Source organism: Panthera onca, chromosome X (assembly GCF_046562875.1).
Source record: "Panthera onca isolate mPanOnc1 chromosome X, mPanOnc1 haplotype 2, whole genome shotgun sequence".
Classification (NCBI taxonomy): Eukaryota; Metazoa; Chordata; class Mammalia; order Carnivora; family Felidae; genus Panthera; species Panthera onca.
In genome coordinates this window covers 35715121-35736175 of record NC_138357.1, presented here as the reverse complement: position 1 = coordinate 35736175, position 21055 = coordinate 35715121, and positions in this window count along the sequence as shown.

Genomic DNA, 21055 nt, shown 5'->3' with positions numbered 1-21055 from the left:
TATATACACCTGTTTTTTAAATGAGTGTGTTGAGAGACAATAATAAATAAATGAGTGTACAGGTGTTGGAAAGTTATCGCTGTGGTTGTGAATGTTATATTCCATCGTCAATGAAAATAAAGAGAAGAATATTTTGTAGTGGAGAAAGAAATGTGCTTTAAAATGCAGCTAATGGGACAGCAAGGCTCTAGGAGAGTTCCCAAGGAAATCCATGTCATGGTTCCTACTCTCAACTCAAATGGGAAGACAGTATATATTAATTGATGTTGTCATATGATAAATGATCAAGACACAGAACGTAATGCCAAAGGAAATTTTTAAAAAGGGAGAAATCGATTTGGGCTTGGGTAGACAGGGCAAAATAGCTTCATAGGGGTGGAATTCAGTTGTGTTCTAAAAATAGGCTCCCGCTACAGACCCACCTACTGATTCAACCAACATCAGTTGAAAGCCTACAGTGAGGAAAACAACGTATCAGGCACTCTGGCAGAAACTACCCTAAAGAAGCTTGACCACCTCTACAATACTTTATACCAATTTTTTTTAATGTTTATTTATTTTTGAGACAGAGAGAGACAGAGCATGAGTGGGGGAGGGGTAGAGAGAGAGAGGGAGACGTAGAATCCGAAGCAAACTCCAGGCTCTGAGCTGTCAGCACAGAGCCTGACGCGGGACTCGAACTCACGAGCCGTGAGATCATGACCTGAGCCGAAGTCAGACGCTCAGGTTCACCGACTGAGCCACCCAGACGCCCCTTCTTTATACAAGTTTTGCCTGGAACTTATTGATTGCCTCTTCTTAAAACAATGGTTTTGTAATATAAATGGCTGTGGAAAGAATAGAGACGATGGCTTTTAACCTGTAGTGCAACAGATAGGAATTTTGTTCACTGTAAGTTTAAAAATGGTTCTTTCAGCTTCACAACTCATTATAAATAATGTCATGTAAATTTTTAGGATTGTCAACTTAGATAAAACTGCTATCAAATTCCTTTCATATGTAAGCTGAAAGATTCTTTGACATTTCATATTTTCTTGGGCAATGACTAATCTTAGACACTCTTTGAATTGATGGCACTCATTAACAAATTTTTCATCAGTGTACACATTATAATGGCAACTTGTGAATTTGATGTTATCTTTGTCAGTTTCAGATAACTTGTCAACTTGTCTTCTGTCAGATGTAAAAAGGCCTATGACTATGATCCCTCCAACGCCATCTGACGTGAGGCAAAATCAGAGTGGAATGGAACAGTGGTCGTAAAAGAATCTAGTTAAAGCATGGTATTTTTGCAAACTTTTCAGAAATGCATGCCCATATGAAGACATTGCTAAGGCCCTGCCGGAGTCTCGAAAGGGACCGATGCAAGTGAGGTACCTGCAGGTTAAGTTCAATTGGCTTCCCAGCAATTCCACCTCTGGGTGAAATTTTTGAGAATTTTGAATGCCAGGATGAGGAGAATAATCCCAAAAGATATAGTTGATGAAGAAATAAGACACCTTGAAGAAGAGATGTAAACTGAGGGAACACAAAATGCTAGCGTGGATTTTTAAAATGTAAATTCTAGGGGCACCTGGGTGGCTCAGTCGGTTGAGTGTCGGACTTGGCCTCAGGTCATGATCTCACGGTTTGTGGGTTCGAGCCCCGCGTCGGGCTCTGTGCTGACAGCTCGGAGCCTGGACCCTGCTTCGGATTCTGTGTCTCCCTCTCTCTCTGCCCCTCCCCCGCGCACACTCTTTCTCTCTCTGTCAAAAATAAATAGTAAACATTAAAAATTTTCAAATAAACAAATAAAATGTAAATTCTAGAATAAATTTTGGTGCAAAGTGATATGCTAGTGGTCCAAGAACATCTGCTCTTTTAGGGGTGAAACTGTGCTTACCTCAAAGTGGCTATTCCTATAACGGAGCTATCAATTCACTGACTATTACTTTATTTTGCAGCAAACTGCATGAGTCAGATGAATGCCCTCCAGGACACTGCCAAGCCTAGAGAAGCTGAAGAGCAATAAAGAATGGTTAAGGAAAATGTTCTAATACGTTAAACAGCGCAAAGTACAGATCATGTTAGGGTTTATCAGCTAAATTCACCCTGAAGCTAAAAGTTTCATGGAAGAGCAAGCTTGGATCATGCCGCAGGATAAAAGCTTGAAGCTAAATCTCTCCAGAGGGCAGTTCTGGGGGAAAGACATTAACCAAAGAGTGTGTGTGTGTGCGTGCGTGCGTGTGTGTGTGTGTGTTTTATCATTAGTATAGTGACCATTTCAATGGCGTGCCCTGCATGACTGTAGAGAATCTCCTTTACCTTCTGAAAAGGGAAGTGTAACAGTAAACCGCCTGATGATACACAGAAGTTAAGGTTAAGCAACAAAAACAAGATGGCTGTTGTTTGGTTTTCTGTTCTTTTGTTTTAAAGAGTAACTTCTCTTCCCATTCAGCAGGTGTACTCAGACTATTTTTAGCGTCTGTTAGTGTTCACTGAATAATTCAACTAATAACGGTCACCATATCTGAGTATCTACAATGAGCCATTCTAACTTACTCTCTGCGCTCCCAGTGCCAGGCAAAATCTCTGCATGAGGGTCCCCAATTTGCCCATATTACAACCCAGATTGGCAAAGAAAGGGGAATGACTCTTGCAGAATAAAATACACGTAAGAGAAGGAACAGCTAAAGATAATGTGTAGACTGTGTTGGAATCCCGATGGGAACCAAATCAACTATACAAGTGTTTTGAGAAAGTCAGATCAATTTCATTACGGGCGGACTATGGGGGGAGGGTATGGTGTGATAAGGGCACGGCGTGGTGTTTAGGTTAATAAAAAGTCTGTATCAGGCATCCTGAAGTATTTGTGGGTGGAATGGCATGATGTCTGGTGTCGTATTTAAAATAGTCCAATACCCACACAGATAGAGTTAGGACCCGACAGAGGAAACAAAGGCGGCACGTTTGATGATTGTTGAAACTGGTAATGTGGACTTCAGAGTTGTCTGCTTGATTTTCTCTGCTTTTGTGTATGTTTGGAAAGATAGTGTTCTCAGCCCCAGTGTTTCCCTTTTCTCCTTGCTGTGGCCCCAGTCTTTCTCTCTCTCTCTTCATTGCTCTCTGCCTGTCTCAAGAAAGAAATAAATAAACATAATTTTTAAAAATATATATATAGTCAGGCAATGTTATCTCTTAGTGATAATTTTAGAACCGATGAATACATGAAAAATTGAGTTCATATTAAAGAACTTAGGTTGAATAAAACATTCCAATAATAAATGTCATGTATTGAGTGTCTAGTCTGAACTGGGCACTGCAGTAATTGCTTGACTTACATTATTATTCTCAATCTCCCCATTAGCTTTGTGAGGATAATAATACTATCTTCATTGTATAAATAATGAATTGCTGTAAAGTAACTTGTTCTACATAATGCCGTGGCACGATTTTTTGCTTGTTTGCTTTCTGCTCGGGTCGTCCAGGTCATTTCTATCATTATTTGATTCTAATTAGGAGAAATAAAACAGGAAGAGAGAAGAGCGAGTGAACACTTATTGCTTCTGTCCACTGTGCAAAGCAGGAAACGTGCTAGATATTTCACAAATGTTATCTCCTTTCTCGGCAAGCTTGTGAGGCAGTTAAAATCATTGATGTTTTCTCTCTGTATTGCAGGTGAGAAACTGTCAGCCCTTGTCAGGGAATTTCTGCAAGGCCACATAGCTGGTAAATTTGTATCGTCCTATCCAAGATTCTCTCTCTCTGAAGCCTGTGTCCTTCAAAAAAAAAAAAAAAAACAAAACACTATATAACTATTATCTTAGAGATAAGTAATAAATCCGTTCATTCTAGAACTAGATATGGAACACTGACTCCTATACTTCCTACACTTACAGGAGTGATTCACGTCACCGAGGAGAGAAGAAGCCTAAGCATACACAGCAACAAATAATACGAGAATATGTGCATTAGACTAACAAATTTCAAGAGACTAAGTTTGGCTCCTTATTAAGACTCAACTAGCACTGAACGAGTTTTGCACTTAAACCCTAATAGTATATATTGGAAAATATTTGGTGGCCAGGTACTCAAAAAGCATTATTTTTCTTTTTTTCTGAGATATGCCTTTGACTAATAATGCATTTAAATTTTTTTCCTATTTTTAGAATGTAATATTGTGGTTCCTGGGAGTTTATGGCCAAAGTGCTTTGAAATAGAAATGAATTATCCCATTAAGAAAACTTGAATCAATAGGTGAATAATGGGAAACACTTTAATACTAAATATCAAGGTTTGCTCAACTCAATAATTCTAGAGTATGAAAATAGAGCGGTCAAAGAAAACCATTAGAGAAAAAATGTGGTTCTCTTTAGTCTTAAAATATGCACTCTTGGGCCGCCTGGGTGGCTCAGTCGGTCAAGCGTGCGACTCTTGATCTCGGCTCAGGTCTTGATATCAGGGTTGTGAGTTCAAGCCCTGCATTGGGCTCTGTGCTGGGCATGAAACCTTCCTAAGAAATAAATAAAATAGGGGTGCCTGGGTGGCTCAGTCAGTTAAGTGTCTATCTCTTGATTTCAGCTCAGGTTTGTGGGTTCAAGCCCTGTGTTGGACTCCTCACTGTCAATGTGGTACCTGTTTTGGATTCTCTCTCTCTCTCTCTCCCCTCTCTCTCTCTCAAAAATAAATAAACTTAAAAAATAAAAATAAGTGAAATCATAAAGTAAAACAGAATATGCAGTCTTTTATCTTCAAGAGAAAGATGGCATATACCATAAACATAAGTTTGTATTATGGATCCTGTTGAAGTAATCATCCCCAGCATTGGGAGGGAAACTGGGAAACCCTCTCGTTATGTGGGATATCTTGCCAGACTAGTAATCACGAGATATGGGATCCAGTCCTGGATCTACCACTAACTGGCAGAGTGCTGTTGTATAATTCCCCATATGCCTCAGTTTCTCCACCTGTAAGGAATGTGATCATTGAACTAGGCGATCTCCAAGATTCCTTCCAATTGTGACATCCCAAGTTTTTATATGATACGTGACGTACGACTGGTAAGATGCTTCCGTGTGGCCTTTCACATGCACAGGGAGTGTATCAATCCTCACCGTTGAAGTACAGCTTTCCTCACGTGCATTATCAGAGCCACCACATTTGTAGCTAAAAGAAGGGTGGAACTAGTCAGCGTGTGTCCATTCGTCTTGCTCAGATATGGAGAGAGGAGTATAGTATGACCTTGTGACGTTGTCAGATCTCTTGCCCAAGGATATATATACCTGGACCTCCAAATTGGACAGATGCCACGGTTGTAGTTTGATTTTTTGTTTTTGGCTTATTTCTTTGATCCCCAGTTAAAGGATTGATAGCTTTGAGATAGATAGTAACGTTTTAGGCTTCATCATCCGGTGATATCTCATATTCATTTCTTTGACAGCATGAGGAGAGTGAAAAATGGTAATGGGAAAAAGGACCAAAAGGCGTCACCTCCTGTCTCACTCCAGGAAAACTTGCACAATTGTAACAAGTGGTAAGGGAATTTTTTTTTTTTGTCCCTAAGAGGATACTTTATCTCTGGCAACCAGGAGACCCTCAGTGGCTCTTTGAGAAAGAGTGTGGAGGGCAATTCTGGAAGCACATGAATTTATCTTGCTTCCTTAACGTTAAAAGAGAAATTCAAGCTCACAGTTTATTGCAAATATCGTAGATATATAGAAAACCTCCATTATAAAGAACCTCAGTATTCCATACATTATTACCCTGTAGGTCAAATGCAGTCCACAGCTACTCAACTCGTTGTCTACTATGTTTCTCTCTCTCTCTCCCTCCCTCTCTGTGCCATGTGGAATTTCTTTAATGTAACTCCTTTTTTTCTCTAGACACAGGCTTTCTACCAGGCTTGACTCCATATTTTATGTGTTTGGCTGGGAATGAATTTTATGAGTTCACTTTGTGTTTTTATCATAACCCCGTGACATAACTAAGATTCTTTAAAATTACTCACTTAGAACAGATTTTTTTCCCATAATTTATTGGAATGGATTTTCACACCTGTGGCCCTTCACCTGAAGTGAATATTACTTGTGGCAGTCAGACATATCACCTTGAATATTCTTTCTTTTCGCCATCTCGAAAACAATGACAGCAGGTCTATTGAGGCTTGCTGCTTAATAACTTCATCCTGCAAAAATGAAAATTATTCGTGGAGGGACCATTTATTCCCTTGTTATGTGTTCAAAACATTATAATACTGGAGTTAGGGTAAAATTACGAGAGTGTTCTGGTTAAAAAGTGACACTTGGAAGGCAAAATACAACACTTTAATAAGTTTAGGAAAGACGCTGGGAATTTAGTCCCCTTTGAAAAACATTTTTTTTTCTCAAACAACCCTAGAACTGCAATGTAAGGACAGTATTTTCTTTGTATTTCCCTACACAGTCTTAAGCTTTCTGAGAAAAAGAGGACGTTAAAATTATTTCTAATTTTTCCACAGCTATCGGCCAGGTTCTTTTCATCTAGCATATTCTTTAAAAAAAATTTTATCAATTTATTTTGAGAGAGAGAGAGAAAGTGCGAGTGTGGGAGGGGTAGAGAGAGAGGGAGCCAGAATCCCAAGCAGGCTCCGCACTGGCAGCCCGGAGCCCTGTGCGGGGCTCAAACCCACCAAACCGTGAGATCATGACCTGAGCCAAAACCAAGAGTCGGACGTTTAACCGACTGAGCCACCCAGGTAACCCAATCTAGCGTATTCTTTTAGTTTAGCATACCGCGTTGAAACAGTCTTAACTCTCTCCATGGCATTGCTGCCATGGAAATTAGCCTGGCTCTGGCTCTAATTAAATGGCAAATATTTTGCCTCTAGAATATTCCACAGAAAGAAATTCTGGACCATTTTATGGCTTAGACTTTTCCAACTCTAGGAATACAGGCAACCCTACTTATACCTATACATTAGGCTATAGGTTTCCCCAAATAGATACTTGCTTCTTCTTCTCATTTTTATTGAAGTAATGCTCTCTCTTTTCCCATGTCTTTTGATTTTTTTTTCAAACGTTATGTCTGAAAGCCTACATGGACATTAACTAATACCCATTTTAATAAGGAGAGTCTTCCCAGGCTGCCGCAGAAGCAATGCAAAAACAAAAACAAAAACAAAAACAAAAACAAAAAAAACAGAAGGCATAGGAAGCAATTGGGGCAGGAAGGGAATATCAGAACTGAAACTTGTAAATCCGACTCCAAAATTTGGCAAACAGGAAGATTTTCTGTACCTGCGGATGAGATAGTCAAAAATGCTCCTAATACATTTTCTTCACCGGCAGAGAAACATGAGTGCATGAGAAAGTGTTCTAGAAGCTGTTCCTCATACGAGTGTGGGCTGAATGCAACTCCACATCTACGTGTTGAGGAGTCTCTATTACTGTCAGCTGAATGTATTAGTCACTGTCAAGTGCCTTGCAGCTTCATGAGCCTTCGGGAGAATTCTCTATCAGCCTCACTTGTTGTGGGACTCATACCTAAAGCACAGAGGGCAGGTAATTTATCATTTTGACTTGAAATACGGAGAGAAAAAGAAAAGCCATATTTAACCGGCATATAGTTTTGGAACTTTGATTCCCATTCTTTGAACTTCAGGATAGCTAAAGGTTAGCAGAAAATGCAGTTTATTTATTTTTTACATGTACTGGGTTTTTTTAGAGCAGTTTTAGGTGCACAGCAAAACTAAGCAAAAGGTCATGATCTCGCGGTGCGTGAGTTCGAGCCCCGCGTCAGACTCTGTGCTGACAGCCCAGAGCCTGGAGCCTGCTTCGGTTTCTGTGTCTCTCCCTCTCCCCCACCTATTTTAATATTTGACTAGCACATGCCCCCCCCTCCTCACTTCCCATGGAATGTGCCAAATTGCCTGACTTTATAATTAAGGAAGGTTTCAAGGCTACCGTCTCGATTGAAGATCCATTCTCATTATTCAGAACATTATATGAAAATGCAATAGATTTAGGAAATTGGGGTGAATGTATGCTCACTCCAGGTTGACGACTCCGGAGTAATTTTTCTTTTTTTTTCCCATTTTAAAAATTAAAACTCTGATCTCTTCTGGTGGAATGCAGGTAAGACACATCGTAACTTGAGCATATGGGTTACTTGAGTTTTGGTTAATAGATGTGTGTTTTGATTTATAAGTAAAAGCTGGAACTAGGGCAAAGTCACTTTGTCTCAGGACATTAAAATTGAAGGGAAGCAAATAATGATAATACTGCTCATTGTAAAATTATAGTGACCAGTATAAATATGAATTTGCCACAAAGTGGGCCAACACATCTCTTTGAATTTTACATCATGAATTGTAATTCAATTTTATTGCATTGTCTTTAGTAATGTTTACCTTCTGAATAAAATATCTGCCCCCCCAATCCTAATTTGACATCAAAGAAATGCACATCAATTCTTACTTATTTACATACCAGTTTTCCTTTCAAAATTTTCTTGTTAAACACCAATTCTATCCACTTGAGTTTATTGCTGATATAGATTTTATCTCAGAGGCACCTGAGCTAATTTGAGATCACCGAATTAAAATAAGAGTTTGTCAGCAAAATTCTATTAAAATGAACACTGCATACAATTATTTAAAAAATTATAAACATAGGGGAACCTAGGTGGCTCAGTTAAGCGTCTGTGCTAACGTGGAGCTTGCTTGGGAGTCTCCCTCTCCCGCCCCCCCCCCCCCCCGCCCCTCCTCAGTCATGCTCTCTCTCTTTTGCTCTCAAAATAAATAAAGTCAAAAAAATAAAAATAATAAACATAGTAGTATTTCAGTACTTGTTCATTTCATCTGACTCTTGTAGATGACGTAGATTGAGAAAGAGTGCCAACTCTTTTCTGTACAGGGATTTTTAAGACTAGTGTGTATCCCATCTTGGCATCAGGAAGTTTATAAGAACAGTTCAGTGGAGATATGAAAAATCTAGTGAATAGTATATCTCCCCTATGCGATTTTTAATGTGGCACTAATCCAGTTGGGAAAGAAAAGCCTAATAAGCAACCAGGTTTACTAGGTTAAAAATACTCTCGCTAACCCCATACCACCCCAAATACAGAAAATGTGATCTGCTAATTTTCGAGGAGGGAATGGTGGTGATCAATGGCCAGCTTTTTGGACTAATACACCCAAATTCATCTCATCGGATTCTGATACCCTCCAAAGGGAGAATGCCTCTCAACAAAGAACTCAAACATAAATACAATAAATTTGAACCACACGCCCCCTTTGCAATACTTCATTGTCCAGCAAGTACGAGCTGGCTTGTCATAAGTTTAGATGGGTACCTAGAGACAATTTGAGATGTATGGAAGAGACAACTATTAGCGATGTGTGTATATATATATATATATATGTATAAATTTTCTCTCTGCAAAGAAGACTTCTAATGAGAACATCTGAGAAGAAATATGATTCCCGCTGTTGGCATAGAACATCTTTGAGAAGAGTAAACGTGAAGGAAGTCTGCAGTATTTGTAGTTACAATAATATCTAATGACTGGATACAAAGCACATTTTTATATTTGGAAAGAAACTCGTAGTTACTAGCTGCATTTTTCACAAGAGAGAAAGATTGGCCTCTGTACCTATTTTTACTATGAGTTCTTATCTCTAATCTTTAATGTTTCCGAAGCCCTTTTCTGCAGAGATGTGCAGATGGCATCAGGATAACCTTCGATACTACAAATGGGTCAAAATGAAGGAGGAGAGAGAGACAGAATTTTCAATTTAGGCATACTGTGTTGGATACACAAAGCCTTATCTAGTGTTATTACTTGATTTTGAGCCTCAGAATTAAATAAGAGAAAAATTTAAAAAGCATTGAATAGTCTGTAAAAGAGGGGGAGAGAGAGAGAGAGAGAAAGAGAGAGAGAAAATCATTATAAGTCCCCAATTCACAAAGTTTTAGTGTAAACCTAAAGCAAAAAACTATTCATGCTGAATGATTATGTGGAAAGTCTTGAGGAATGAATATATATCTATATCTATCTCTATCTCCTTCTCTCGATAGAGATAGATATAGATAGATAATTATTTTAAAAAACATCTTCTGGAATCAACAAGGGAATTTGGCAATTGAAAAGATACAGGATTATCCCATAAAAATAAATCCTAGGTTTATATACTAGCAAGAAACAAATCAAGTTTTAGCATTGGAAATCAAAATTTAAAGTACAGAACCATTTACAGTATCCCCAAAGTGAAATATATAGGTATATGTCTGGCAAATCATGTATGAAGAAAGTAATGAGACTGAAATAAATGGAGAGGCATACTGTGTTCATGGATTGGGAGACCCAGAGTAGCAAAAATGTCAGTTCTTCCCAAATTGAGGTACAGGTTTAATGCACTCCTCATCAAAATTCCAACAGGATTTTTTTAGAGATATGAGCAAGCTGATATTAAAATTTATATGGGAAACTAGAGAATGTAGAATATATAAAACAATTTTGAAAGAAGATTAAGGTTGATAGAATCACACTACCTGATTTTAAGACTCACCAGATAGCCACAATAATCAAGATAACGTGGTCTTGGTAGGTGGATAGACACAAAACTCAATGGAACAGAATAGAGTCCAGAAGAGACCAAAAATGTATGGCCAACTGATTTTTTAAAAAATTTTAAATGTTTACTTTTAAGAGACAGAGAGACAGTGTGCAAGCAGGGAGGGGCAAAAAGAGGGAGACACAGAATCCAAAGTAGGCTCCAGGCTCTGAGCTGTCAGCACAGAGCCTGATGCGGGGCATGCACCCAAGAACCGTGAGACATGACTTGAGCCGAAGTTGGATGCTCAACCAACTGAGCCACCCAGGAGCCCCATGGCCAACTGATTTTTGACAAAGATGCAAAAGCAACTCAAAGAAGGAAAGATAGACAGTCTTTCTGAACAATTGGATATCCATAGGTTAATGAAAAAAGAAAAAGAAAAAGCTCAACCTAAACCTCATACCTCATATAAAAATTAACTCAAAATTGATCACACTTCTAAATGTAAAGTGTAAAACTATAAAACTTTTAGAAAAAAGACAAAACTTTCATTGTTTCAGATTGGGCAAAGTGTTCTCAGCCTCAACACCAAGAGCATGAGCTATAAAAAGACAAATTGAAAATTAGATTTCATTAAAATTTAAAACTTTTGACTGAGAAAACCCCCTTAAGGGAGTGAAAAGGCAAGCCAGACTGGGAGAAAATATTTGCAAATCAACTCTCCAGAAAAAGGATTTATATCCGGATAAATTTAAGAACTCTCTAAAACCAGCAGTAAAAAGTCAATTTGAAATGGGCAAACGTCAGGAACAGGACATTTCACTAAAGAGAATATACAGATGCCAAGTAAGCCAGTGAAGGGAGGTTCAACTTTCTTAGCCACTAAGGAGGTTCAAATTAAAGCACTACTATAGTATTAGATTAAAATTGTAGCACTATTATAGTACTACAATAAGGTAGTACCATATACCTAAAAGAATGGCTAAAATAGAAATTAGCCACAACATGAAATTCTGACAAGAATATTGAAAGAGTGGATTACTCCTACATTGCGAGTGGGGATGAAAATGGCAGTCTGAAACAGTCACTCTGAAAAATACGTTGGCAGTTTCAATAAAATTAAAGTTACACTTACTAGATGATGTAGCGATTCTACTCCTAGGTGTTTTTGCAAGAGAAATGAAAGCATATATTCACACAACATTCTGTATGGAAATGTTATTCCCAGCATTATTTGTAATGCCCTAAACTGGAGTCAAAAAGTCGAGCTGGTGAATGGATTGCCATGCAATACTACTTGGCAATAAAATGAAACGTTATTGATACATGTATGGACCTCAACAGCAAGATGCTGAATTTTAAAATGCCAGGGTCTGTTCTTTCTCAAGATTTCTCTGGCTATATGGGGTATTCTCTGGTTCCATATAAATTTTGGGATTGTTTGTTCTAGTTCTGTGAAAAATGCTCTTGGGGGGCACCTGGGTGGCTCAGTTGGTTAAATGTCAGACTCTTGATTTCAGCTCAGGTCATGATCTCATGGTTCATAGGACTGAACCCCACATCAGTTTCTGCACTGACAGCAGGGACCTTGCTTGGGATCTCCCTCTCTTTCTGCCCCTCCCCCTCTTGAGAATGCTTGCTTGCACGCTCTCTCTGTCTCTTTCTCTCTGTCTCTCTCTCAAAATAAATAAACATTTAAAAAATGCTGCTGGTGGGGCACCTGGGTGGTTCAGTTGGTTGGGTGTCTGACTTCGGCTCAGGTCATGATCTCACAGCTCGTGAGTTCAAGCCCCACATTGGGCTCTGTGCTGACAGCTCAGAGCCTGGAGCCTACTTCAGATTCTGTGTCTCCCTCTCTCTCTCTGTCCCTCCTCCGCTCATGCTCTGTCTCCCTGTCTCTCTTAAAAATAAATATTTAAGAAAATTAAAGAAAAAAAGAAGTGCCCTCGTTATGATGAGCATCGGATAATGTATGGAGTTGTTGAATCACTGTATCATACACTTGAAACTAATACAGAAAACTGTTTGTTAACTATACTGGAAATAAATACATAAAAAAATAAATAGCTAGTTTCTAAAAATTACCTCGTTTAGGATTCCATTTACATAACATACTCAAAATAACAAAACTGCAGCGATGGAAAACTAACTGATCAGTGTTTGTCAGGGGTTAGAGTTGTCAGAAGAGTGTAGTTATAAAGGGACAGGGTGAAGGAATCTCTTTAGGATGATGCCGTAGTTTTGTGTGCTGATCGTGGGGGTGGTTACACAGATCTATACATGTGATATTATTTCACAGAATCATTCACCAAAAACAAAAAGCGTGCATGTCAATGCTGTCGCGATCTCAACAAACTCGGTGTTGTGGTGATGTCAGTTTCCTGGTGAGGTCATTGTACAGTATTTTGTTAGATGTTGTCACTGGGGGAAGCCAGGTGAAGGACACAGGCGATCTTTCTGTACCGTCCTTGCAATTACTAAGCTAATTTCAACTTGTTTCAAAATAAAGATGTTAAGAAATGAATGCATGAGTGAGGAAAGTAAGGAAGTAAGGTAGTAAGTAAAATAAACAGATGCCAGCTACTATACCGAACCGTTAATTGATGACAAGAAAAAAAAAATTAAAATTTAAAACATGGTTTGTTTTATAATTTTTTTTTCCTTTATGTAGAAGATGCTATGTTATAGTCAAAGCTTAGTGACCTGGTATCATTAGGAATCCAGAAGCATTGAAAAATAATTGTAAAATATTTTACAGATCATTTCTAAGACCACATCCTCAGCAGCCACATGACCTAGGAGTCATTTGTTTCATTCCAGCTGAAATATCTGGAAAGCAGGAGTGGTCCCTTGGGACATGAGGAGAAAGAAAGGACTAGAGTGAAATTTTACCTGAGGAGTCACTATTTGACTTTTGTCTTCTGTTGCCATTTAGTACAAAGGAAATAGCATACAAATAAAATTTATTTATTCTAGTCCTTTTATATAAGAATCAAAATGGCACGTGATTAAGGGAAACATTTATTTAATGCCCAAGAATTCCTTTAAAAATAGAATATTGTAGGGGCACCTGGTGGCTCAGTGGGTTGAGCAACCGACTCTTGATTTGGGCTCAGGTCACGATCTCACAGTTTGCAAGATCGAGCCCTGCGTCGGGCTCTGCACTGACAGCGTGGGACTTGGGATTCTCTCTCTCTCTCTCTCTCTCTCTCTCTCAAAATAAATAAATAAACTTTAAAAAATAGCATACTGTATAGATACTGCAGTTAATATATCCTTCCCATTAGTGGTGACTCCATTCGCTTGCCCAACAGATGAACATTTGTCAGGAGGAGCTGTTATCTCCCAAAGTTTGTGTGAAATCAGAGAAGTGGGTACTGACAGTAAAGACAAAAGTGGATGGTGGCTACCCATGAGCTGTTAGGGACGGAGGACTTTCTAGTATGCTTCGGATAGGGAGCACAGGTCAAAAATTAGTCATATGATCTCAAAATATTTGATACAAGTAATGATTATTCTCTCAAAATAAAGGCTTCGTCACTGCTTGCCCTCAGAAAGTAGTGCTCTTTCTTTTATCAAGAGAATATTGATACTTTTGATAAAAAAATACGGAACCAAACAATTCAATAAACACTTATTAAATGGCTCCTAGCTGTCAGTGACTATAATAAGCATTGTGCATAGGCCAATAGACACAACGTACAAAGTCTTTGCCTTCATGAGTTTTATCAGGGAAAAACAAACATCAGGGAAAGCAAACATTAAAATAGATACTTTGGGGCACCTGGGTGGCTCAGTCAGTTAAGCGTCGGACTTTAGCTCAGGTCATGATCTCACAGTTCGTGAGTTTGAGCCCCGCGTCGGGCTCTGGGCTGACAGCTCAGGGCCTGGAGCCTGCTTTAGATTCTGTGTCTCCCTTACTCTCTGCCCCTCTCCCACTCGCACTCTGTCTCTCTCTCACTCTCTCTCTCTTAAAAATAAATAAGCATTAAAAAATTGTTAAATAAAAAAATAAAAAAAGACCCTTCAGTTGGTATTTTTAAAATAAAGATTATAAAGACTATGACATTTTTTTAAACGGAGAAAAATGAGAGAAAATACCATGATATATATCACATACCCAGATGACCTTTCTGAAGAACTGACGTTTAATCTGAGATCTAAAATATGAAGAGTCATTAGCCAGGTGAAGGAAGCAAGGTCATTTTGCACAGAGGCACTAGCATGTACCAAAGCTCTGGGATTGGAAAAAGCTTGGAGAATTCAAGGGAATAAAATAGTATCTGAAGGGTAGGGAAGCAAATGGGAAGAATAGCAAATAGAGGTTGGTAAGATAGGCCTGAGCCGGATCAGGCCTTGTCTTGTAGATCATGCATGGAACAGAATGTCGACATTTTTTTTTTTTAATTTTTAGTGCGTTGGGAAGTCATAAGACGGTTTTAGGCAGAGTAATGACATGTTCAAATTTTTCATGTTTTCAGGGCACCTGGGTGGCTCAGTCGGTTGAGCGTCCCACTTCAGCTCAGGTCACAATCTCAAGGTTCCTGGGGTCGAGCCCCGCGTCGGGCTCTGTGCGGACAGATCGGAGCCCGGAGCCTGCTTCGGATTCTGTGTCTCCCTCTCTCTCTGCCCCTCCCCCGCTCGTGAATTGTCTCACTCTGTCTCTCAAAAGTAAATAAATGTAAAACAAAATTAAAAAAATATGTTCATGTTTTCAAAGCTTTCTCAGGCTACGGTAGCTCCAGCATGAAATCAGGAAACACAGGAGGACATTTGAAAAAGACATGTGCAGGGCTTCCCATATCTTCATATGTACAAAAGCACTACCATCCATGAGGGTTGGTTTGTCCTACTAACTGCATCCCTGATGAAATGTATAGCTGTCAGTAAGTGAATAAGACTCCCCGCCCCCATTCGTCTAGGGCTGATACTATTGCAAAGTGTTTTGTCTGCATTTTAAGTCACAACAACCCCAACAGGTACATAGCACAGATTTTATTATTTCAAAGGAGACATAAACAGGTAAACAACTATAAAAAGTCATACAGCCAATTAGTTATCTGCTGGGGAGCCAGGGCATGTGTTTTCTCCTCGTTTCAGTTATTTTCCGACGGTACCCTGCTAACTTCCGTAGTATTTCCTTATCTCCATTTCTCCATATATCTGATAGAAATAATAATCTTTCTCTTGTCCAATCATCATAGGAGTTGGGTGGTTTGATATAAAGAACATGCAACATCTTGAAACCATGCAAAGTACTATCCAAATAGAGCGTCTTGTGATTCTAGAAGCCAGCACGACTATAAACGCTGGTCGGAATTAAGGGAGATGTACGCTTGTGTTCATAAAGAAACAGGACGAACAATTTAGCCTCAGGGAGATATTACCCCTAGGTATGCTTCCAGGTAAAAAAAAAAAAATGTTGCTCTACCGTTTTAGCCCTGAATAAGATGAATTTTTGCATAATTGAGAGCTACCCATGCCTGTGAGCAACTCTAGAGGACGGCCCGAATCTTATGATGTTCATCTCTCCTCTACCCATTGTACAGAGGGGAACACATGAGTCATACGGTGAATAACTGTTGAACAGAGGATGCTTCTCCCTCCCCTCTGGAGAGAGGTAATGTGCTCAGTGCATTTGGCCACACGGCATCCCTTGTATCCCTCTGAATGTATTTCTCAGACCAGGTTCTAATAATCACTGCTTCCAAAAAGATGTTACCAGGTAGTCTGAGAAAATAGTTTCATGTTCAGGAAGTTTGGGAAATTATAAAGTCTGCCTCGCTAGCATCGGACGTCATAAAATATTAAATGACCCAATGATTCTTATGGTAAAGAAACCTGCCATAATCTTCTTTAGGCTCTCATTTTCCACAAATCTCGAGCACCTGTGTTCTCAGGTTACTAATACTTTACATTTGCTGGAACATAGTTGGGAAAATGCCTTATTCCTTTTACTATACATGCTTATATGACCCTAAGGCAACCAGAAGAAGTACCTCTTACTATGATACCACACACCTCCTTCTCTTCTATTCAGAGACGAAAGACGAGACAGACCCTTGGGCGAGAATTACTGGCGTCGTAAGTTTTGCTCGCTGAATTTTCCTAGGTAAGAGAATGGAAGTGAAGAGGCATTCATGGTAATATTATGGTCCTTTGGGATGTAAAGCATGTCTGGAGTTGTAAAATTTGAGAGCCCTAGGCGAGTGGTAAGTAATAAAAGAAAGGAACCAACATTATCTTCATCATCATGTTAAATATGGCTTATACCGGAAAACAATCTGGCTAACACATTATGAGGCAGTCAGGCCTAGTATATGTCATGAAGACAGAGTCACCTAGTGAATGATTGTTGATTCTCTCACTCATTATAGGTTTAGAGTCATATCTCGAAGAATATTTGTCCTTGGGAGGTTTGTGTGTGTGTGTGTGTGTGTGTGTGTGTGTCTGTGCGTGTGTGTACATTCACATCTGTGTGTTCATTTCTGCTACCCAGGAATTCCACTTTAGGGTATACACACAAAAGAAAAAAGTGCACGTTTGTGCCAAGATACATGTACAAAGCTTTCTAAAATGTACTTGTAACACGCAAAGCTGAAAATAACACAAATGTCCAACTATATCGTGTTTACATTAATTGCTGTCGATCCATGTGCGGGAACGCCAATGAAAAGAACAAACTGCTACTTTGCCACACCATAAGATTGCATCTTGTTTACGTTAATGTTAAAGCAAGACGTACATATACTATATCATATTGATCTGAAATGTATCACAGCCAATACGATGGTAGAAATTGGAGTAGTGGTTATTTCAGGCTCTTGACTGGGAAGTAGAATGAAGGCTTTGAGTATGTTTCTATCTAGTGTTGGTGGCAGTTACACCAATGGAGCAGAAATTGCCACCGGCTTGCACAAAAGGGGAATAACAGCTCATGAGGTAACTGTGTCCAGAATTTCTAAAGGGTGATCAGTGATGAAAAATGGTCTAGAGTTGAATCAGGAGGACTAAGCAACACTGCCAAGGGACCGACTCCAGGGAGAGGAAAGGGAGAATAGGATAAGGGACCGATGCTGTGGTTACGTGTAGCACGGTCACCTATTTTCTTTTTCTATGAAAGAAATAAGTCGTATATTAAGTGGAATGAATTTTATGCTATAACACTTGGTGAGAAAGCTAATCTGGAATATTTTCTATTTTGCTTAGTGGCAGTGTTTCTTGATTTAGGGATTTTTAATTTTTTTTTTAATGTTTATTTATTCTTGAGAGAGAGAGAAAGACAGAGCGCGAGCGGGGGTGGGGCAGAGAGGGAAGGAGTCACAGAATCCGAAGCAGGCTCCAGGCTTTGAGCTGTCAGCACAGAGCCAGATGTGGGGCTCAAACTCACGAGCTTAGCCGTGAGATCCTGACCTGAGGTGAAGTCAGACATTCAACGGACTGAGCCACCCAGGCCCCCCATTGATATAGGGATCGTTTCGATAGCCTGTCATCACGCCCAGAACTCAAATAAATTCACTAGCTAATCAATTTCTTAATCAGTATTGAAATCTCACGCGATTTAGCTAGACAAAAAAATGTGACAAGGAAGAAGGAACAGGATGCGAAATGGTGTAGAAGCTGAAACAGCACACTTCCTTTGGATAACGATCAGTATTTCGTTATGGCTGGAATCAGAGGTATTTTAGAGATTGGTGGGAGAGGGCAAGAAAAAAGTGGCAGGCACCAGGTTATGGAGGGAGGTAAATGCTCTCAGTCATCCATTCTTATTCTACTGACATTTAAAACACTTTGCAGAGGGTCACGGGGTGGCTCAGTCAATTAAATGTCCTACTCTTGATTTTGGCTCAGGTCACGATCACACAGTTTGTGAGACTGAGCCCCATGTCGGGCTCTGTGCTGATAGCACAGACCCTACTTGGGATTCTAAATAAATAAATAAATAAATAAATAAATAAATAAATAAATAAAACTTTATTAAAAACACTTTGTAGAAAGACACTGAGTCGATAGATAGGCAGTTCCTTGGGTTTATCAAGTGAGGTACACATAGACAACATACACAGACAGTCCCTGACTTACGATGGCTCGACCTAACATTTTTTGACTTTATAGCGGTGCAAAAGCTCTATGTATTCAGTAGAAACTTCACTTCGAATTTTGATCCTTTCCCAGGCTAGAGATATGCAGTTCAGTCCTCTCTCCTGATGCCAGGCAGCCACGGGTCCCCGCCAGCTACCAATCATGAAGGTCAACAACCGACATGCTGACAACAGTTGTGTCCCCATGCAAGTATTCTGTTGTATTGGTCATTTTCAGCACAGTACAGTATTTAATAAATTATTCGAGATATTCAACACATTGTTGTAATATAGGCTTTGTGTTAGATGACTTTGCCCGACTGTAGGCTAATGGACGTGTTCTGAGCACATTTAACGTAGGCTAGGCTAAGCTATGCTACTCAGTAGGTCAGGTGTATTAAATGCATTTTTGACTTAAGATAATTTCTTTTTTTTTTTCGTTTTACTTTATGTTTTATTTGAGAGAGAGATTGAGAGCCGGGGAAAGGGGCAGAGGGAGAAAGAGAGAGTCTCAAACAGGCTCTGTGCTCAGCACCGAGCCTGACCAGGGCTTGATCCCACGACCCTGGGACCATGACCCCAGCAGAAATCAAGAGTTGGATGCTCAACCGACTGAGCCTCCCAGGAGCCCTCTGGTTTATGATATTGTCAATTTACAATGAGTTCACTGGGATGCAACCTCATCATAAGTCAAGGAAGTCTGTATTAAAACTCAGCACATCTCCAGGGAAATTTAGCTGTAACATAACCTTTGTCAGAAAAGAAGGAAATTTCATCTAATCTTATTTATTTGCTATGTGCCAAGCATTGGTCTAATAATTTTACAAACATTAGTAAATTCTCATTGCAATTCCATAAAGTGGGTTCCAATGTCATTATCCTTGTTTAACAGATCAGAAAGTTGAGGCCCAGAGAAGTTACTCGATATACCCAAGGTGGTGCAAATTGTAAATGGTAGAACCAGGATCTAACTCAGGCAGTCTGGTTATAGAGTTCATGCCCTCACCCATTACACGATGCTGCCTCTTAACTGTCTGATTGATTCAGAAACTCTTATGTATACATGTTTAACAAGCATTCATGAATTTAGATTTCACTAAGAGAGTAATGGAGTATTGGGGACTCAGTAGGGACTCCTGTAGAGTATATTTGCTGGAAAATCGTGCATCTAAGGATGATTGGATGATCCTGAGATTTAGATTCCAGCCTATTCATGTTTAAACTACAAGGACAGTAAAAGGTTCATGAGCTTAAAATTAGTTTTTAAATGATGTCAATGCATTCAAGTCAATTTGAGAGGATTAAGGGATAATATGGATTTGCCAAAGTACTTTGAGATACCAAGGAACCATGAGGGCACTTGTACGATTACACAGGATATTTAACAGCCTCAAGTCTAGCTCTGAGATTCTAATTATTTGCCTTAACTTTTCAAACTAACTTTACTGAATTAAATGGTGACTATACTAGTTACCGAAACAGAAGTTGCAAGTCTGAACAATTATAGGGTTTTTCGCTTGTATATTTTATTTATTTTTTATGATGATTATTATTTTTTATTTCAGGAGTAGAATTTAGTGATCCATCACTTACCTATAACACCCAGTGCTCATCCCAACAAGTGCCCCTCCTTAATCCCCATCACTCATTTAGCCCATCCCTACCCAAAATGTTTATTTTGGGAGAGAGAGAGAGAGAGAGGCAGAGAGAATACAAGTTGGGGAGGGACAGAGAGAGGCAAGAGAAAGAATATCAAGCAGTCTCCACACTGTGAATGTGGAGCCTGATCTAGGGCTTGATCTCATGAACTGTGAGATCACGACCTGAGCTGAAATCAAGAGTAAGATGCTTAACCAACTGAGCCACCCAAGTGCCCATGAACAATTATAGATTTGACGTGGTGCTATTTTGAGCCATTTGACTGTTGACTGCTTTAGACTGTCTCTTTAGGATACCACAGGGAGAAGAACAAGGCTGGGAGCCTAGAAATTTGACAGAGCAATATTGCCCCCATCCTCACTTCAAATAGAATGGCCATATTGTTATCTCTTTCACAGAGTAAGCTTTTACATACAGTTTGTTTGAACAAAGGGGCTCTGGGGCTTAAAATCTCTTAAAAAAAATATCGGGCGTCACTTAATTAAGTTTTCATTCATTTCATTTAGTCAATGTTCACTAGGTTATATAATCACACCCATTAGAGCGGCTATTATTTAAAAAAAAAAGAAAATAGTATTGTTGGCGATATGGAGAAATTGGAACACTTCTGCATTTCTGGTGGGAATATAAAATGGTGCAGCCACCCTGGAAAACAGTATGGTGATTCCTAAATAAATTAAATGTAGAATTACCATACGAATGAGCAATTTCACTTCTGAGTATATACCCAAAAGAAGTGAAGGCAGGGGCGCCTGGGTGGCTCAGTCGGTTAAGCGTCCGACTTCGGCTCAGGTCATGATCT